The sequence below is a fragment of the Ixodes scapularis genome, unplaced genomic scaffold (assembly GCF_016920785.2).
Source record: "Ixodes scapularis isolate PalLabHiFi unplaced genomic scaffold, ASM1692078v2 ptg000064l_1__unscaffolded, whole genome shotgun sequence".
Taxonomy (NCBI): domain Eukaryota; kingdom Metazoa; phylum Arthropoda; class Arachnida; order Ixodida; family Ixodidae; genus Ixodes; species Ixodes scapularis.
The window spans coordinates 6,413-12,824 of record NW_024609903.1 but is presented as its reverse complement, the minus strand read 5'-3'; positions in this window follow the sequence as shown (position 1 = coordinate 12,824).

Sequence of the window (6,412 nt, the reverse complement as noted above, 5' to 3'; positions counted from 1 at the left end):
CACTACGCGCTTTAACATTCTCTTTATCCTATCTCTGTCGTTTCGTTATTTTTGTATTTTAGCCACGACAAGTAATTAGAATTGCTGCTTCATTGATTTTCATAATTGACATCGATGCTAACGAAGAATCCTAGTTTGTTACAGCTCATACTTCTTTGGAATATGGTGCGTGTTTTAAAACGTTAATTTTTTTACGATGATTGAGAATACGAATAATTTTATTTACTTTGACTTTAGATCGAAGTGCTGCATATTGTAACCCAAAAAAGGAAAAAAAAATACTGATAGTGACTGACACCTCGACAAACGCAGGGCGTGGTTTATTGCGTTCACTCCCCTCGACTCGTGATTGACTCAACGGCGTCCTCACTGGCGAATGCCGCACCCTCATTGGCTGTACAGCGATAAGGAGATGCTCAGGACTTCACCGCAACCTGCGTTTCTCGAAGACCGACGACCAGTTCGCGCTTTCCACTTTTCCCCCGCTTTTTTCTCTCCCCCCTTCTACCCTGTCCACTGTTGCCTGTTTCCTTCTCCCCCATGGTGAGGAGGATCTTCTGCCTTGCAGAATCTCGAGTCTGGTCTTCGGCTTTTAAGCTGCCACTGCCTGCAGTGTTCCAAGAGGAAACATACGCGTGTTAAGATTTTCTAAGAGCCAAAGTGGAGGAGAATCGTGTGACCTTGAAAAAAAGAAAATAAACACGATTGATTTTATTTATATCGCTGTAGCTGAAAACGAGGTCATCATTTATTGCTATAGTCGGTTATAAGTCAAGAAAGTAGGAAAAGCTCCTCCTACAAGCGTGATGCGCCATTTTTAAATCTCTCCGCAGTCGAAAGAAGAGTACACTGGAAACCCTCCTTGTTCCGCTTCAATGGATTCCAACTTGTCTCCAATCACACTTTTTAAGAAAGCGACCTTTGCATTCATCGGAGGGGGAACCGAGCCCCTGAAAGCAGCCTTTGTATCCATCGGAGGGGGAACCTAATCCACGAAAGTCGTATTCATCGGAGGGGGAAAACTCTAATCTCCCTCTCGTGGCTTCCACAATACTCAGTCAAAGTCGAAAGATAAAGCAAATATGTACAGGAAGGCAAGACCCTCCTCGCGCGTTGGCAGCGACGTCACGGAAACAATGGGACGCTATTGGATGCGGAGGTGGCGGAGGGATATATGATTCCCTTTGAGGGGCATTTGATTTGTCGCTACCTTCTTAACCTGTAACTGACTATAGATGGATTCTTAAACGTAACAGATGAATTGACAAATCTAAGAGAACATTAAAACCAATGCGGAGGAAAGAATTACTGTACATTTAAAGTACACTTTGATTAACAACCTCTTACCGACGTAATTTCCGCTATACTGGAACAAAAGCAGCTTCACTTTATTAATTAGTAAAAAGCATTGATCTTTTTGTTTGCATTTAGGTTTGCTCGCGATATGACATTACTTGTTTCCGTTGTTTTCTCGCGTTATAATTTGCTGGCAACAACGCACCTCGTGACCGAAAGTGAAAGGTAGAGTGAAAGCACGTTCCGATTTGCTCGGAAGAGCAAATCGGAACGTGCTTAGTCTTCAGACTGCTACAATATTTCTTGCTCGGTGGTTATTTCATTTAAATACAAAACAAATGCGCACAGAAAGCATAAAATGAGTGGCAGTCTGTAAGAAAAAAATAATTTGAGATTTATGTTTGAGGGAAAGGTTTAAAAAATCATCGCATTAAAACTGGCGTGATTAAATCACGATGTAGATCATAATTTATTTAAAAATTTAAATATCTTGATTTTTATTATCCAACCTGAAAAGAGCACGTTCTGAGCAAAATCTTTATGTAGGAGGGCCGGAGGTTTTTGGCTTTACGATTTATTTTTGCACCACCTTTACGCCTTTGTTTATCTATATAAAGTATGAATATACAAGGAACAGATAGGAATATGAATTACTTGTTTGATTACTAGAAGAAAAAAAAACAATCATACTGCCTCAAATTAATACATCCGCCACCATACTTGTATTCCTGTGGAAAAAATTACAAGGTGACCAGTTAGTCGACTAAGTATACACGGCCTAATAAATCAGCGTAATTAAAGAGCCTACACATTAAATGATTGAAACATATATACGCGTATATTCTTTCATTCTCACATGAAAAAAAAGTGTTTTAGTAAATGACAGAACAGTATTACGCTGTTCAAGTATTCAACGAACGTCAATTTGAATGACAATTTTTTAGTCATTGATTTGCCTCAAAATCGGGTCACCTTATTCATAGACACATCTGAATGAGTAACCTAAATGACAAAAATCGTCATATTTATTTTTAGTGAAGCTATTGAAGATTCAAATTTGGACTGGACTTAAAACACCGGAAACGTGACGTCAGATGTAATACGGGGCAGTAGAGCCTGTTAATGAAGAGTTACAAGAAGTTTGATGGCGTGAAATGAATGCTGGTTAAGCTCACACCACCAAAACAAGAAGAAAAAGAGCAAATACCGTTTTTTAGGGTGCCTTTTCGACCTCCAAGTTGCACAAGCTATGACGTCGCCCCACCGGTGAGCGCGGAAAATTTTGAATGTTGGTTTTGGAATAACCGTCATTTCCCGTTTCCTCAGTAGCTATTTAGAATTGAGAGATAATGAACAGCACGGCTGAAAAGAGTTAAACCTGGGTTTTCCTCAATAGCTATTTTGAATTGAGATATAATGAACAGTACGGCTGAGAACAGTTAAATTTGGGTATGCCGAAGATATGTCTAGTTTTAAGGGTAGCTGAAAAATCAAATCCGCCAAAGGTTTAACCGCGTGGATATAAATGTCTTATTTAAAAATTGAGCAGTTCCTCAGTCCCAGCGATACCTGCGACAAGACGCGGCGAAGTCTTTGGGCATGGACGTCGCGTTCACACACCGTGGGGCGCGTGGACAAAAGCGTTCGGAACAAACTAGACATCTGACCAATCATTCTGTAACGACCGTTTTTTTTTTTGTTTTTTTGTTTTTGAGCCCGTCAAGACGAGTCTATTGGCACGAGCTCTTGGCATTGGCAGTACTACAAGAGCATCTTGCTACGAACTATCGTTTTTCCTTCTTCTTCAAAGAGCGCGTGCCGTGGGGATAGGGTACTACAAAACCGCCAAGTTTAGAGCGGCTAGATAACGCTGTGGTGCAACTCAGTGGTAACTCCTCCTCTTCGCAGGCAGCGGACCCAGGTTCGATTCCCGCGTGCGGCGGCCGATCTTTTTCCAGAACTTGCCAACATCTACGACGGACGCCTCACATCGCCAACTACACCATCAACAACTGCTACTACAACTACTACATCAACAATTACTACAACTACTACTACTACTACAACTACATCATCAACAACAACTGCATCAAGAACTACTACATCAACAACTACTACTATACAACATCAACAACTACAACAACTACTACAACTACATCATCAACAACTACTGCATCAAGAACTACGATATCAAGAACTACTACTAGAACTACAACATGAACAACGGACGTCGTTTCCAGTGGTGGGGGAAGCCCATAAGAGTTATCGCTGTAAAAAATATAAAAAAATAAACGAATCGCAAAAATAAACGACGCTACTTATCACCTCCGTGCTGGCGTTCTCTACCAGAGAGCGCGACCTTGGAGTCGGAAACAGTACCGCCGTTCGAATAGGCTCCGAATCTTTAGCGGTTGCACTTTCCCCGAGCAATCGAAGTGCTTTGTCGGCAGGCATAATGGTGCTCAGAAGAAAGCGCGAGGACTGGGAGCGTTCTGGGCCCCATTCTTCGAGAAGCTTCCGAATCTTCTGAATGGCTTTTCATTCTTCGAATCTCGATCAAGGACTCTATCTTCTTCTCCTCTAAACGCCACTTCACCTTTTTTGGTTTGCTTTTTAAAGGTTATTCTTTGTCTTTCGACGCTTGCGTATGCCTTTTTTTTTTTTTTTCATAGATGGGAAAACGAATCGTAAATCTAAGAACAAAGCGCAAACGATGGGAACGTGTTGGTCGACTTTTTGGTACTCACTTCAAACAAACAAAAAAAGATTCCTACGTATATAACTTTATCCGTCGACTAGATAAATTTTACGATGGCAACGCGCTCCATAAAGTGAACTGATATTTCTCGTAGACCTAGACTTTTCTTTTTGTTTTCCCTGCATCTTCGGTACCAATATGAGTGTGGAACAGGAATAAAATTCGTCTTCTAACTTAAGGCCCGTTCACACGCTTGCACTTGACTACAAGGAAAGATTTAGCGGTCATAACTTATCGCATATTGAACTGGCTTTCCCCACTTGAACTAAAAATGCAATCTCTAAGACAATCCGTCACTACAAGAGGGCAAATTACGCAGCCATATCAGAGAATATTTAGAAGATGGTTTTGAGACCTACGCTTGTAATTCCTTTTCTAGGTCTAAGATGATAATTGGCAATTGTATAAAATAAGCTACTTAGCTTTATCGATGCATTTGTGCCGTCTGTACGGATACGACGTGTTGGTAGCAGTCCCTTGGTTGGTACAATAAAACTCTTAAAAAAACTCCGCAAAAGAAAGAAACGCCTCTTCGCCTGAGCTAAACGAAAAGACTCAGTATATGCATGGGATACTTATGCTGTTTGCCTAACAGCGTACAAAAATTCTCTTCGATCGGAAAAAAAAATTATGATTACCAACCTTCAATGCTGCGAGATAACCCCAAAAAGATTTGCGAAATCATATCTCCTAAATACAGTGACCGGTCTATACACATAATAAATGAAAATGGAAGACGCGTATCATAAACCAACTACTCTATTGTAATCAATGAATATTGAGAATCTGTTTTACTGTTGAAACAAATATCAATTTTGCTCTTTTATGTAATTTTGCGTTCGAGCACATGGCACCTATTGAAATATCCCTCGGTGGAATTGTAAAACTTATTGAGAGACTTCAAACCTTCTTCCTCATGTAGGCAGTACACCATATCGGCTCCAAAATCCTTGACAAGACAAAGTTATTTTCAAGCGCATACCTCCGCTTACTATTTAGGCAGTCATTGTTAAATTAACACCTTCCTGTTGATTGAAAATGGGGCAGAGTTGTGCGAGTTTTCAAAGCTGGCAATCGTTTCTTAGTATCGAATTCTCGCCAAATACCCCTAACCTGCATAGCATGAAAACTTCTGCAAGATGTCCTATTCTCGCACACGGCGACACACGTGGAAAAGAACAGTTTCATTTATAACCATCAACATGAATTTAGGGAAAGTTACTCCTGCAAGACTCAAACTCTGGAACTCACCCATGACCTTCATATTAACTTACAGGAGCGTAGCCAGACTGATGGCGTGTTTCTCGATATTTCAAAAGCATTTGACAGAGGTCCTCATAATCGCCTCTTTGCGGCGATTATGATTTCCGCTCACAATTTACATCCGTTAACAATTGTGAATCCAACACAGACCCAGTAACATTAGGAGTGCCCCAGAAATCGGTGCTTGGACCTGCACTTTATGCGAAAGCGTTATCAAGCTTCTTACTACTCAAGAGATTTTTCTTATACGGCTATGTCACGTGACCTTTGCGCCAATTCAGTTTCCCGCTAAATTTAGCGGGAAAATCGACAACATGCGACCTATGCACCAATTCAGTTTTCCTGCTAGCGGAGAAATTAAAGTCACGTGACCTATATACCAATTCAATTTCTCCGCTAAATTTAGCGGGGAAACTGAATTGGTGTTTAAGTTATATGACATCAATTTTCCCGCTAAATTTAGCAGGGGAATTGACGTCACGTGACCTAAACACTAACTCAATTTCCCCGCTAAATTTAGCGGGAAAATTGACGTCGCGTGCCCTAAACACCCATTCAGTTTCCCCGCTAAATTTAGCGTGTGTGCAACAATGAATGCGATCGCATTCACAGATAATCACCCCTGTGATTTCTAGATTTTTCTTCTTTTTTTAATCTTTATTAACGATCTCCCAGTTTCTATCTCTTGCACCACTCAACTTTTCGCCCGATGACTGCGTACTCTACCATAAAATTGCCGATATAAATTACTATAATAGCCTGCCAAGCCATTTAAACGGAGTAAACGCATGGTGTAACAATTTGCTCATGTCATTAAATAAATCAAAATGTAAACTAATTCGTTTTTTTGTTAAACGTGCAACGTCACTTTTTCGATACTCATTAGGAAATGATCCGACTGTGGACATTGATTCATAGAAAGACCTTATTGTAACATTGACAACCGATCTCACTTGGTCTAAGCATAATGAAAAATTGTGGGATGAGGTGGTGCAAAACGCGGCCATCAAGCTCTCAAAAGTTATGGTCGTTTTGTGTAAATACCATAACATATTTCCATCATCGGTAATGTTACTTATACGGAGTGCCCTCTAT